Source organism: Hyla sarda, unplaced genomic scaffold (genome assembly GCF_029499605.1).
Source record: "Hyla sarda isolate aHylSar1 unplaced genomic scaffold, aHylSar1.hap1 scaffold_932, whole genome shotgun sequence".
In the NCBI taxonomy this organism is placed as follows: Eukaryota; Metazoa; Chordata; class Amphibia; order Anura; family Hylidae; genus Hyla; species Hyla sarda.
The window spans coordinates 19,191-32,235 of record NW_026610962.1 but is presented as its reverse complement, the minus strand read 5'-3'; the positions used below and the strand labels follow the sequence as shown (position 1 = coordinate 32,235).

Genomic DNA, 13,045 nt, shown 5'->3' with positions numbered 1-13,045 from the left:
TTCCCCAATATCGCGCCACACCCCTACCCCTTAATTCCCTGGTTGAACGTGATGGACATATGTCTTTTTTCGACCGTACTAACTATGTAACTATGTAACATAACATGGGGGGGGGGGGTCTCCTGGCTGTTCACACAGGTGTGTCATTGCTGTACATTGACCATGCATTGCTTCTGTGGTATTGCAAAGGCAAAGACAAATGCTTCCAGCCATCCATTGCACTAATGGATTGGTCATCAGCTGGCTGTCTATGTCCCGCATCAATATAGACCAAAGTACAGAGGGTTAGGCTATGCTATTGTGCACCTACCTGATGCATCAGAAGGTGCGAGGCCCTTGCTAAATTCTGTGCACAGACTTTGAGATCTATACTTTAGACTGTATCTAAACCTGCTCCAACATGGACTGACATTCTGGCCTACTTTCAGCCGATGCGACTTGTCTGTCGCTGAACAGTCGCTTTTTATGTATTCAGCACCTATGTATAATGTTGTAAAAATGCTCTAGAAGCTAAAGTCGCAGAAATGTCACACATATTTGGCCTGCAACTTTCTGTGCGACAAATTCAGACAGGAAAAATCAGTATAAATCCTTAGAAAATTATCCCCCAGTGTCTCCATCTGCTGGCGGTATTGAATAAGCATTGCTGCACTGATGGGGTATGCATTAGACGAAAAAAAAGAAGAAAAAGAAGAATAATACGCCCAGAAAAGAGGCGAAAAGGAGAAAAACGTAAAAAAACGTGAAAAAAAAGTAAGAGGAAGAGAAGGGAAAAAAAGGTGGAAATGGGTTTAAAAGTGATTTCGGCGGAGAAATATATATATATATATATATATATATATATATATATACGCGCACACACACACATATATATAAACGTATTCTCCGTTGAGATATTGCAGCCGCTGCTGTGTCCAGGCCCAGGAGCCTTAGCACTGTGCTGTGATGTCACTCAATACCACTGACATCACTAGGTGTAAACAACATCTCTCCTTTGCTGTGTATGTGACTATGGAGCTGTTTGGTGATGTCGTCTATTATGGCCTTCATAGAAGCAACAGGAGATTGTTGCATCCATCTAGAACCCTCAGAACTACAGTGCTATGATGTCACTCACTTCCACAGGCCTTGCAGAGTGTAAACAACAACAACCCAGCTTTGTTGTGTATGTAACCATAGGGATTTGTGATGTCACCTAGAACCTTCACAGCAGCGACAGCTTTATGAGGAGCATCAGCACTGCTCTGCCTGAGCAGAACCATCACCGCCATAGGTTGTCAAATAACCCGGATTTAACCCACACAGGTAAGTCCAATGGGGTGCAGGCATGTCCTCTATGCTTACAGCTTCCCGTGGGTGTTGGTTTGATACCGTTTGGGGACAGCCAAGGAGGCATCTGCAGGCAACAAAGGTAGGTGTGTGCTTGTGTGTGTGTTTCCTATGCAGATCCTAAGCCCAGTGTCACATGCAAGTAGGAGGAGTAAGAAGGGTTCCTGGCAAATCCGGGTTATGGATTGCATTTAAAAAGGCCCCGTGGGAGTGCAATGGGCCCCTGTCTTGCTGCTTAGCAATAATGGTATGGGTTTAGGTTCTGCTGTGTGTACTGGTGGTTGACTGCCCCCCAGCCCAGAGTGTGCATGGAAAATTGTCTGGCAGCCTCCCTGACAGCAAGCAGTGATAGTGCCCATGAAGGGGACCTTGTTGGGCCCGCCCCTTTCACGGTTATCGCTTCTCGGCCTTTTGGCTAAGATCAAGTGTAGTATCTGTTCTTATCAGTTTAATATCTGATACGTCCCCTATCTGGGGACCATATATTAAATGGATTTTTGAGAACGGGGGCCGATTTCGAAGCTTGCTTCCCTCGCCCTATGCATTGACCCGATATGGCAGTATCTTCGGGTACAGTGCACCACCCCCTTACAGGGTTAAAAAGAAAGATTCCTACTTTCATTGCTACCTGCTTGCTGGCTAGCCAGCTAGCCAGCCCTGTGGGCCTTGCTGCTGCTGCAGCCAAAAAACAAAAGGTGGTGCTGCTGCTGCTTCTGCTGCTTCTGCTTCTGCTTGTGTCTGGCCCCTGTTGGAGCGTCCAGGCACAGGACTTCTGCTGCTGCTGACTAAATGGCCTCCTTAATTGGATCATTTGAGTAGCCAGCACACCTGTGCAGGTAGGGCATGACATGATAGGCAGCTGCCTTGATAGCGGGTGGGTGCTGAATGTTCCTAATTGACAAAATAAGATTAATGCTTATGAAGAAATATAAAATCTCATCCCTTCCCCAATATCGCGCCACACCCCTACCCCTTAATTCCCTGGTTGAACGTGATGGACATATGTCTTTTTTCGACCGTACTAACTATGTAACTATGTAACATAACATGGGGGGGGGGGGGTCTCCTGGCTGTTCACACAGGTGTGTCATTGCTGTACATTGACCATGCATTGCTTCTGTGGTATTGCAAAGGCAAAGACAAATGCTTCCAGCCATCCATTGCACTAATGGATTGGTCATCAGCTGGCTGTCTATGTCCCGCATCAATATAGACCAAAGTACAGAGGGTTAGGCTATGCTATTGTGCACCTACCTGATGCATCAGAAGGTGCGAGGCCCTTGCTAAATTCTGTGCACAGACTTTGAGATCTATACTTTAGACTGTATCTAAACCTGCTCCAACATGGACTGACATTCTGGCCTACTTTCAGCCGATGCGACTTGTCTGTCGCTGAACAGTCGCTTTTTATGTATTCAGCACCTATGTATAATGTTGTAAAAATGCTCTAGAAGCTAAAGTCGCAGAAATGTCACACATATTTGGCCTGCAACTTTCTGTGCGACAAATTCAGACAGGAAAAATCAGTATAAATCCTTAGAAAATTATCCCCCAGTGTCTCCATCTGCTGGCGGTATTGAATAAGCATTGCTGCACTGATGGGGTATGCATTAGACGAAAAAAAAGAAGAAAAAGAAGAATAATACGCCCAGAAAAGAGGCGAAAAGGAGAAAAACGTAAAAAAACGTGAAAAAAAAGTAAGAGGAAGAGAAGGGAAAAAAAGGTGGAAATGGGTTTAAAAGTGATTTCGGCGGAGAAATATATATATATATATATATATATATATATATATATACGCGCACACACACACATATATATAAACGTATTCTCCGTTGAGATATTGCAGCCGCTGCTGTGTCCAGGCCCAGGAGCCTTAGCACTGTGCTGTGATGTCACTCAATACCACTGACATCACTAGGTGTAAACAACATCTCTCCTTTGCTGTGTATGTGACTATGGAGCTGTTTGGTGATGTCGTCTATTATGGCCTTCATAGAAGCAACAGGAGATTGTTGCATCCATCTAGAACCCTCAGAACTACAGTGCTATGATGTCACTCACTTCCACAGGCCTTGCAGAGTGTAAACAACAACAACCCAGCTTTGTTGTGTATGTAACCATAGGGATTTGTGATGTCACCTAGAACCTTCACAGCAGCGACAGCTTTATGAGGAGCATCAGCACTGCTCTGCCTGAGCAGAACCATCACCGCCATAGGTTGTCAAATAACCCGGATTTAACCCACACAGGTAAGTCCAATGGGGTGCAGGCATGTCCTCTATGCTTACAGCTTCCCGTGGGTGTTGGTTTGATACCGTTTGGGGACAGCCAAGGAGGCATCTGCAGGCAACAAAGGTAGGTGTGTGCTTGTGTGTGTGTTTCCTATGCAGATCCTAAGCCCAGTGTCACATGCAAGTAGGAGGAGTAAGAAGGGTTCCTGGCAAATCCGGGTTATGGATTGCATTTAAAAAGGCCCCGTGGGAGTGCAATGGGCCCCTGTCTTGCTGCTTAGCAATAATGGTATGGGTTTAGGTTCTGCTGTGTGTACTGGTGGTTGACTGCCCCCCAGCCCAGAGTGTGCATGGAAAATTGTCTGGCAGCCTCCCTGACAGCAAGCAGTGATAGTGCCCATGAAGGGGACCTTGTTGGGCCCGCCCCTTTCACGGTTATCGCTTCTCGGCCTTTTGGCTAAGATCAAGTGTAGTATCTGTTCTTATCAGTTTAATATCTGATACGTCCCCTATCTGGGGACCATATATTAAATGGATTTTTGAGAACGGGGGCCGATTTCGAAGCTTGCTTCCGTCGCCCTATGCATTGACCCGATATGGCAGTATCTTCGGGTACAGTGCACCACCCCCTTACAGGGTTAAAAAGAAAGATTCCTACTTTCATTGCTACCTGCTTGCTGGCTAGCCAGCTAGCCAGCCCTGTGGGCCTTGCTGCTGCTGCAGCCAAAAAACAAAAGGTGGTGCTGCTGCTGCTTCTGCTGCTTCTGCTTCTGCTTGTGTCTGGCCCCTGTTGGAGCGTCCAGGCACAGGACTTCTGCTGCTGCTGACTAAATGGCCTCCTTAATTGGATCATTTGAGTAGCCAGCACACCTGTGCAGGTAGGGCATGACATGATAGGCAGCTGCCTTGATAGCGGGTGGGTGCTGAATGTTCCTAATTGACAAAATAAGATTAATGCTTATGAAGAAATATAAAATCTCATCCCTTCCCCAATATCGCGCCACACCCCTACCCCTTAATTCCCTGGTTGAACGTGATGGACATATGTCTTTTTTCGACCGTACTAACTATGTAACTATGTAACATAACATGGGGGGGGGGGGTCTCCTGGCTGTTCACACAGGTGTGTCATTGCTGTACATTGACCATGCATTGCTTCTGTGGTATTGCAAAGGCAAAGACAAATGCTTCCAGCCATCCATTGCACTAATGGATTGGTCATCAGCTGGCTGTCTATGTCCCGCATCAATATAGACCAAAGTACAGAGGGTTAGGCTATGCTATTGTGCACCTACCTGATGCATCAGAAGGTGCGAGGCCCTTGCTAAATTCTGTGCACAGACTTTGAGATCTATACTTTAGACTGTATCTAAACCTGCTCCAACATGGACTGACATTCTGGCCTACTTTCAGCCGATGCGACTTGTCTGTCGCTGAACAGTCGCTTTTTATGTATTCAGCACCTATGTATAATGTTGTAAAAATGCTCTAGAAGCTAAAGTCGCAGAAATGTCACACATATTTGGCCTGCAACTTTCTGTGCGACAAATTCAGACAGGAAAAATCAGTATAAATCCTTAGAAAATTATCCCCCAGTGTCTCCATCTGCTGGCGGTATTGAATAAGCATTGCTGCACTGATGGGGTATGCATTAGACGAAAAAAAAGAAGAAAAAGAAGAATAATACGCCCAGAAAAGAGGCGAAAAGGAGAAAAACGTAAAAAAACGTGAAAAAAAAGTAAGAGGAAGAGAAGGGAAAAAAAGGTGGAAATGGGTTTAAAAGTGATTTCGGCGGAGAAATATATATATATATATATATATATATATATATATATATATATATATACGCGCACACACACACATATATATAAACGTATTCTCCGTTGAGATATTGCAGCCGCTGCTGTGTCCAGGCCCAGGAGCCTTAGCACTGTGCTGTGATGTCACTCAATACCACTGACATCACTAGGTGTAAACAACATCTCTCCTTTGCTGTGTATGTGACTATGGAGCTGTTTGGTGATGTCGTCTATTATGGCCTTCATAGAAGCAACAGGAGATTGTTGCATCCATCTAGAACCCTCAGAACTACAGTGCTATGATGTCACTCACTTCCACAGGCCTTGCAGAGTGTAAACAACAACAACCCAGCTTTGTTGTGTATGTAACCATAGGGATTTGTGATGTCACCTAGAACCTTCACAGCAGCGACAGCTTTATGAGGAGCATCAGCACTGCTCTGCCTGAGCAGAACCATCACCGCCATAGGTTGTCAAATAACCCGGATTTAACCCACACAGGTAAGTCCAATGGGGTGCAGGCATGTCCTCTATGCTTACAGCTTCCCGTGGGTGTTGGTTTGATACCGTTTGGGGACAGCCAAGGAGGCATCTGCAGGCAACAAAGGTAGGTGTGTGCTTGTGTGTGTGTTTCCTATGCAGATCCTAAGCCCAGTGTCACATGCAAGTAGGAGGAGTAAGAAGGGTTCCTGGCAAATCCGGGTTATGGATTGCATTTAAAAAGGCCCCGTGGGAGTGCAATGGGCCCCTGTCTTGCTGCTTAGCAATAATGGTATGGGTTTAGGTTCTGCTGTGTGTACTGGTGGTTGACTGCCCCCCAGCCCAGAGTGTGCATGGAAAATTGTCTGGCAGCCTCCCTGACAGCAAGCAGTGATAGTGCCCATGAAGGGGACCTTGTTGGGCCCGCCCCTTTCACGGTTATCGCTTCTCGGCCTTTTGGCTAAGATCAAGTGTAGTATCTGTTCTTATCAGTTTAATATCTGATACGTCCCCTATCTGGGGACCATATATTAAATGGATTTTTGAGAACGGGGGCCGATTTCGAAGCTTGCTTCCGTCGCCCTATGCATTGACCCGATATGGCAGTATCTTCGGGTACAGTGCACCACCCCCTTACAGGGTTAAAAAGAAAGATTCCTACTTTCATTGCTACCTGCTTGCTGGCTAGCCAGCTAGCCAGCCCTGTGGGCCTTGCTGCTGCTGCAGCCAAAAAACAAAAGGTGGTGCTGCTGCTGCTTCTGCTGCTTCTGCTTCTGCTTGTGTCTGGCCCCTGTTGGAGCGTCCAGGCACAGGACTTCTGCTGCTGCTGACTAAATGGCCTCCTTAATTGGATCATTTGAGTAGCCAGCACACCTGTGCAGGTAGGGCATGACATGATAGGCAGCTGCCTTGATAGCGGGTGGGTGCTGAATGTTCCTAATTGACAAAATAAGATTAATGCTTATGAAGAAATATAAAATCTCATCCCTTCCCCAATATCGCGCCACACCCCTACCCCTTAATTCCCTGGTTGAACGTGATGGACATATGTCTTTTTTCGACCGTACTAACTATGTAACTATGTAACATAACATGGGGGGGGGGGGTCTCCTGGCTGTTCACACAGGTGTGTCATTGCTGTACATTGACCATGCATTGCTTCTGTGGTATTGCAAAGGCAAAGACAAATGCTTCCAGCCATCCATTGCACTAATGGATTGGTCATCAGCTGGCTGTCTATGTCCCGCATCAATATAGACCAAAGTACAGAGGGTTAGGCTATGCTATTGTGCACCTACCTGATGCATCAGAAGGTGCGAGGCCCTTGCTAAATTCTGTGCACAGACTTTGAGATCTATACTTTAGACTGTATCTAAACCTGCTCCAACATGGACTGACATTCTGGCCTACTTTCAGCCGATGCGACTTGTCTGTCGCTGAACAGTCGCTTTTTATGTATTCAGCACCTATGTATAATGTTGTAAAAATGCTCTAGAAGCTAAAGTCGCAGAAATGTCACACATATTTGGCCTGCAACTTTCTGTGCGACAAATTCAGACAGGAAAAATCAGTATAAATCCTTAGAAAATTATCCCCCAGTGTCTCCATCTGCTGGCGGTATTGAATAAGCATTGCTGCACTGATGGGGTATGCATTAGACGAAAAAAAAGAAGAAAAAGAAGAATAATACGCCCAGAAAAGAGGCGAAAAGGAGAAAAACGTAAAAAAACGTGAAAAAAAAGTAAGAGGAAGAGAAGGGAAAAAAAGGTGGAAATGGGTTTAAAAGTGATTTCGGCGGAGAAATATATATATATATATATATATATATATATATATATATATATATATACGCGCACACACACACATATATATAAACGTATTCTCCGTTGAGATATTGCAGCCGCTGCTGTGTCCAGGCCCAGGAGCCTTAGCACTGTGCTGTGATGTCACTCAATACCACTGACATCACTAGGTGTAAACAACATCTCTCCTTTGCTGTGTATGTGACTATGGAGCTGTTTGGTGATGTCGTCTATTATGGCCTTCATAGAAGCAACAGGAGATTGTTGCATCCATCTAGAACCCTCAGAACTACAGTGCTATGATGTCACTCACTTCCACAGGCCTTGCAGAGTGTAAACAACAACAACCCAGCTTTGTTGTGTATGTAACCATAGGGATTTGTGATGTCACCTAGAACCTTCACAGCAGCGACAGCTTTATGAGGAGCATCAGCACTGCTCTGCCTGAGCAGAACCATCACCGCCATAGGTTGTCAAATAACCCGGATTTAACCCACACAGGTAAGTCCAATGGGGTGCAGGCATGTCCTCTATGCTTACAGCTTCCCGTGGGTGTTGGTTTGATACCGTTTGGGGACAGCCAAGGAGGCATCTGCAGGCAACAAAGGTAGGTGTGTGCTTGTGTGTGTGTTTCCTATGCAGATCCTAAGCCCAGTGTCACATGCAAGTAGGAGGAGTAAGAAGGGTTCCTGGCAAATCCGGGTTATGGATTGCATTTAAAAAGGCCCCGTGGGAGTGCAATGGGCCCCTGTCTTGCTGCTTAGCAATAATGGTATGGGTTTAGGTTCTGCTGTGTGTACTGGTGGTTGACTGCCCCCCAGCCCAGAGTGTGCATGGAAAATTGTCTGGCAGCCTCCCTGACAGCAAGCAGTGATAGTGCCCATGAAGGGGACCTTGTTGGGCCCGCCCCTTTCACGGTTATCGCTTCTCGGCCTTTTGGCTAAGATCAAGTGTAGTATCTGTTCTTATCAGTTTAATATCTGATACGTCCCCTATCTGGGGACCATATATTAAATGGATTTTTGAGAACGGGGGCCGATTTCGAAGCTTGCTTCCGTCGCCCTATGCATTGACCCGATATGGCAGTATCTTCGGGTACAGTGCACCACCCCCTTACAGGGTTAAAAAGAAAGATTCCTACTTTCATTGCTACCTGCTTGCTGGCTAGCCAGCTAGCCAGCCCTGTGGGCCTTGCTGCTGCTGCAGCCAAAAAACAAAAGGTGGTGCTGCTGCTGCTTCTGCTGCTTCTGCTTCTGCTTGTGTCTGGCCCCTGTTGGAGCGTCCAGGCACAGGACTTCTGCTGCTGCTGACTAAATGGCCTCCTTAATTGGATCATTTGAGTAGCCAGCACACCTGTGCAGGTAGGGCATGACATGATAGGCAGCTGCCTTGATAGCGGGTGGGTGCTGAATGTTCCTAATTGACAAAATAAGATTAATGCTTATGAAGAAATATAAAATCTCATCCCTTCCCCAATATCGCGCCACACCCCTACCCCTTAATTCCCTGGTTGAACGTGATGGACATATGTCTTTTTTCGACCGTACTAACTATGTAACTATGTAACATAACATGGGGGGGGGGGGTCTCCTGGCTGTTCACACAGGTGTGTCATTGCTGTACATTGACCATGCATTGCTTCTGTGGTATTGCAAAGGCAAAGACAAATGCTTCCAGCCATCCATTGCACTAATGGATTGGTCATCAGCTGGCTGTCTATGTCCCGCATCAATATAGACCAAAGTACAGAGGGTTAGGCTATGCTATTGTGCACCTACCTGATGCATCAGAAGGTGCGAGGCCCTTGCTAAATTCTGTGCACAGACTTTGAGATCTATACTTTAGACTGTATCTAAACCTGCTCCAACATGGACTGACATTCTGGCCTACTTTCAGCCGATGCGACTTGTCTGTCGCTGAACAGTCGCTTTTTATGTATTCAGCACCTATGTATAATGTTGTAAAAATGCTCTAGAAGCTAAAGTCGCAGAAATGTCACACATATTTGGCCTGCAACTTTCTGTGCGACAAATTCAGACAGGAAAAATCAGTATAAATCCTTAGAAAATTATCCCCCAGTGTCTCCATCTGCTGGCGGTATTGAATAAGCATTGCTGCACTGATGGGGTATGCATTAGACGAAAAAAAAGAAGAAAAAGAAGAATAATACGCCCAGAAAAGAGGCGAAAAGGAGAAAAACGTAAAAAAACGTGAAAAAAAAGTAAGAGGAAGAGAAGGGAAAAAAAGGTGGAAATGGGTTTAAAAGTGATTTCGGCGGAGAAATATATATATATATATATATATATATATATATATATATATATATACGCGCACACACACACATATATATAAACGTATTCTCCGTTGAGATATTGCAGCCGCTGCTGTGTCCAGGCCCAGGAGCCTTAGCACTGTGCTGTGATGTCACTCAATACCACTGACATCACTAGGTGTAAACAACATCTCTCCTTTGCTGTGTATGTGACTATGGAGCTGTTTGGTGATGTCGTCTATTATGGCCTTCATAGAAGCAACAGGAGATTGTTGCATCCATCTAGAACCCTCAGAACTACAGTGCTATGATGTCACTCACTTCCACAGGCCTTGCAGAGTGTAAACAACAACAACCCAGCTTTGTTGTGTATGTAACCATAGGGATTTGTGATGTCACCTAGAACCTTCACAGCAGCGACAGCTTTATGAGGAGCATCAGCACTGCTCTGCCTGAGCAGAACCATCACCGCCATAGGTTGTCAAATAACCCGGATTTAACCCACACAGGTAAGTCCAATGGGGTGCAGGCATGTCCTCTATGCTTACAGCTTCCCGTGGGTGTTGGTTTGATACCGTTTGGGGACAGCCAAGGAGGCATCTGCAGGCAACAAAGGTAGGTGTGTGCTTGTGTGTGTGTTTCCTATGCAGATCCTAAGCCCAGTGTCACATGCAAGTAGGAGGAGTAAGAAGGGTTCCTGGCAAATCCGGGTTATGGATTGCATTTAAAAAGGCCCCGTGGGAGTGCAATGGGCCCCTGTCTTGCTGCTTAGCAATAATGGTATGGGTTTAGGTTCTGCTGTGTGTACTGGTGGTTGACTGCCCCCCAGCCCAGAGTGTGCATGGAAAATTGTCTGGCAGCCTCCCTGACAGCAAGCAGTGATAGTGCCCATGAAGGGGACCTTGTTGGGCCCGCCCCTTTCACGGTTATCGCTTCTCGGCCTTTTGGCTAAGATCAAGTGTAGTATCTGTTCTTATCAGTTTAATATCTGATACGTCCCCTATCTGGGGACCATATATTAAATGGATTTTTGAGAACGGGGGCCGATTTCGAAGCTTGCTTCCGTCGCCCTATGCATTGACCCGATATGGCAGTATCTTCGGGTACAGTGCACCACCCCCTTACAGGGTTAAAAAGAAAGATTCCTACTTTCATTGCTACCTGCTTGCTGGCTAGCCAGCTAGCCAGCCCTGTGGGCCTTGCTGCTGCTGCAGCCAAAAAACAAAAGGTGGTGCTGCTGCTGCTTCTGCTGCTTCTGCTTCTGCTTGTGTCTGGCCCCTGTTGGAGCGTCCAGGCACAGGACTTCTGCTGCTGCTGACTAAATGGCCTCCTTAATTGGATCATTTGAGTAGCCAGCACACCTGTGCAGGTAGGGCATGACATGATAGGCAGCTGCCTTGATAGCGGGTGGGTGCTGAATGTTCCTAATTGACAAAATAAGATTAATGCTTATGAAGAAATATAAAATCTCATCCCTTCCCCAATATCGCGCCACACCCCTACCCCTTAATTCCCTGGTTGAACGTGATGGACATATGTCTTTTTTCGACCGTACTAACTATGTAACTATGTAACATAACATGGGGGGGGGGGGTCTCCTGGCTGTTCACACAGGTGTGTCATTGCTGTACATTGACCATGCATTGCTTCTGTGGTATTGCAAAGGCAAAGACAAATGCTTCCAGCCATCCATTGCACTAATGGATTGGTCATCAGCTGGCTGTCTATGTCCCGCATCAATATAGACCAAAGTACAGAGGGTTAGGCTATGCTATTGTGCACCTACCTGATGCATCAGAAGGTGCGAGGCCCTTGCTAAATTCTGTGCACAGACTTTGAGATCTATACTTTAGACTGTATCTAAACCTGCTCCAACATGGACTGACATTCTGGCCTACTTTCAGCCGATGCGACTTGTCTGTCGCTGAACAGTCGCTTTTTATGTATTCAGCACCTATGTATAATGTTGTAAAAATGCTCTAGAAGCTAAAGTCGCAGAAATGTCACACATATTTGGCCTGCAACTTTCTGTGCGACAAATTCAGACAGGAAAAATCAGTATAAATCCTTAGAAAATTATCCCCCAGTGTCTCCATCTGCTGGCGGTATTGAATAAGCATTGCTGCACTGATGGGGTATGCATTAGACGAAAAAAAAGAAGAAAAAGAAGAATAATACGCCCAGAAAAGAGGCGAAAAGGAGAAAAAAGTAAAAAAACGTGAAAAAAAAGTAAGAGGAAGAGAAGGGAAAAAAAGGTGGAAATGGGTTTAAAAGTGATTTCGGCGGAGAAATATATATATATATATATATATATATATATATATATATATATATATATACGCGCACACACACACATATATATAAACGTATTCTCCGTTGAGATATTGCAGCCGCTGCTGTGTCCAGGCCCAGGAGCCTTAGCACTGTGCTGTGATGTCACTCAATACCACTGACATCACTAGGTGTAAACAACATCTCTCCTTTGCTGTGTATGTGACTATGGAGCTGTTTGGTGATGTCGTCTATTATGGCCTTCATAGAAGCAACAGGAGATTGTTGCATCCATCTAGAACCCTCAGAACTACAGTGCTATGATGTCACTCACTTCCACAGGCCTTGCAGAGTGTAAACAACAACAACCCAGCTTTGTTGTGTATGTAACCATAGGGATTTGTGATGTCACCTAGAACCTTCACAGCAGCGACAGCTTTATGAGGAGCATCAGCACTGCTCTGCCTGAGCAGAACCATCACCGCCATAGGTTGTCAAATAACCCGGATTTAACCCACACAGGTAAGTCCAATGGGGTGCAGGCATGTCCTCTATGCTTACAGCTTCCCGTGGGTGTTGGTTTGATACCGTTTGGGGACAGCCAAGGAGGCATCTGCAGGCAACAAAGGTAGGTGTGTGCTTGTGTGTGTGTTTCCTATGCAGATCCTAAGCCCAGTGTCACATGCAAGTAGGAGGAGTAAGAAGGGTTCCTGGCAAATCCGGGTTATGGATTGCATTTAAAAAGGCCCCGTGGGAGTGCAATGGGCCCCTGTCTTGCTGCTTAGCAATAATGGTATGGGTTTAGGTTCTGCTGTGTGTACTGGTGGTTGACTGCCCCCCAGCCCAGAGTGTGCATGGAAA

At 45.9% G+C, this 13,045-nt stretch overlaps 5 non-coding genes across 5 annotated transcripts; all 5 read left to right on the top strand.

The window, feature by feature from the left end:
* The first annotated feature begins 1,724 nt into the window (after positions 1-1,724).
* LOC130350020 (U2 spliceosomal RNA) lies at positions 1,725-1,915 on the top strand. Its single transcript, XR_008887230.1, has one exon. It is a non-coding gene; the product is annotated as a U2 spliceosomal RNA (small nuclear RNA).
* A 2,082-nt stretch (positions 1,916-3,997) lies between these two features.
* On the top strand, positions 3,998-4,188 carry LOC130350019 (U2 spliceosomal RNA). Its single transcript, XR_008887229.1, has one exon. It is a non-coding gene; the product is annotated as a U2 spliceosomal RNA (small nuclear RNA).
* Positions 4,189-6,279: 2,091 nt separating this feature from the next.
* LOC130350018 (U2 spliceosomal RNA) lies at positions 6,280-6,470 on the top strand. The gene has a single exon (XR_008887228.1). It is a non-coding gene; the product is annotated as a U2 spliceosomal RNA (small nuclear RNA).
* Positions 6,471-8,561: 2,091 nt separating this feature from the next.
* On the top strand, positions 8,562-8,752 carry LOC130350017 (U2 spliceosomal RNA). The gene has a single exon (XR_008887227.1). It is a non-coding gene; the product is annotated as a U2 spliceosomal RNA (small nuclear RNA).
* A 2,089-nt stretch (positions 8,753-10,841) lies between these two features.
* On the top strand, positions 10,842-11,032 carry LOC130350016 (U2 spliceosomal RNA). The gene has a single exon (XR_008887226.1). It is a non-coding gene; the product is annotated as a U2 spliceosomal RNA (small nuclear RNA).
* Positions 11,033-13,045: the final 2,013 nt, after the last annotated feature.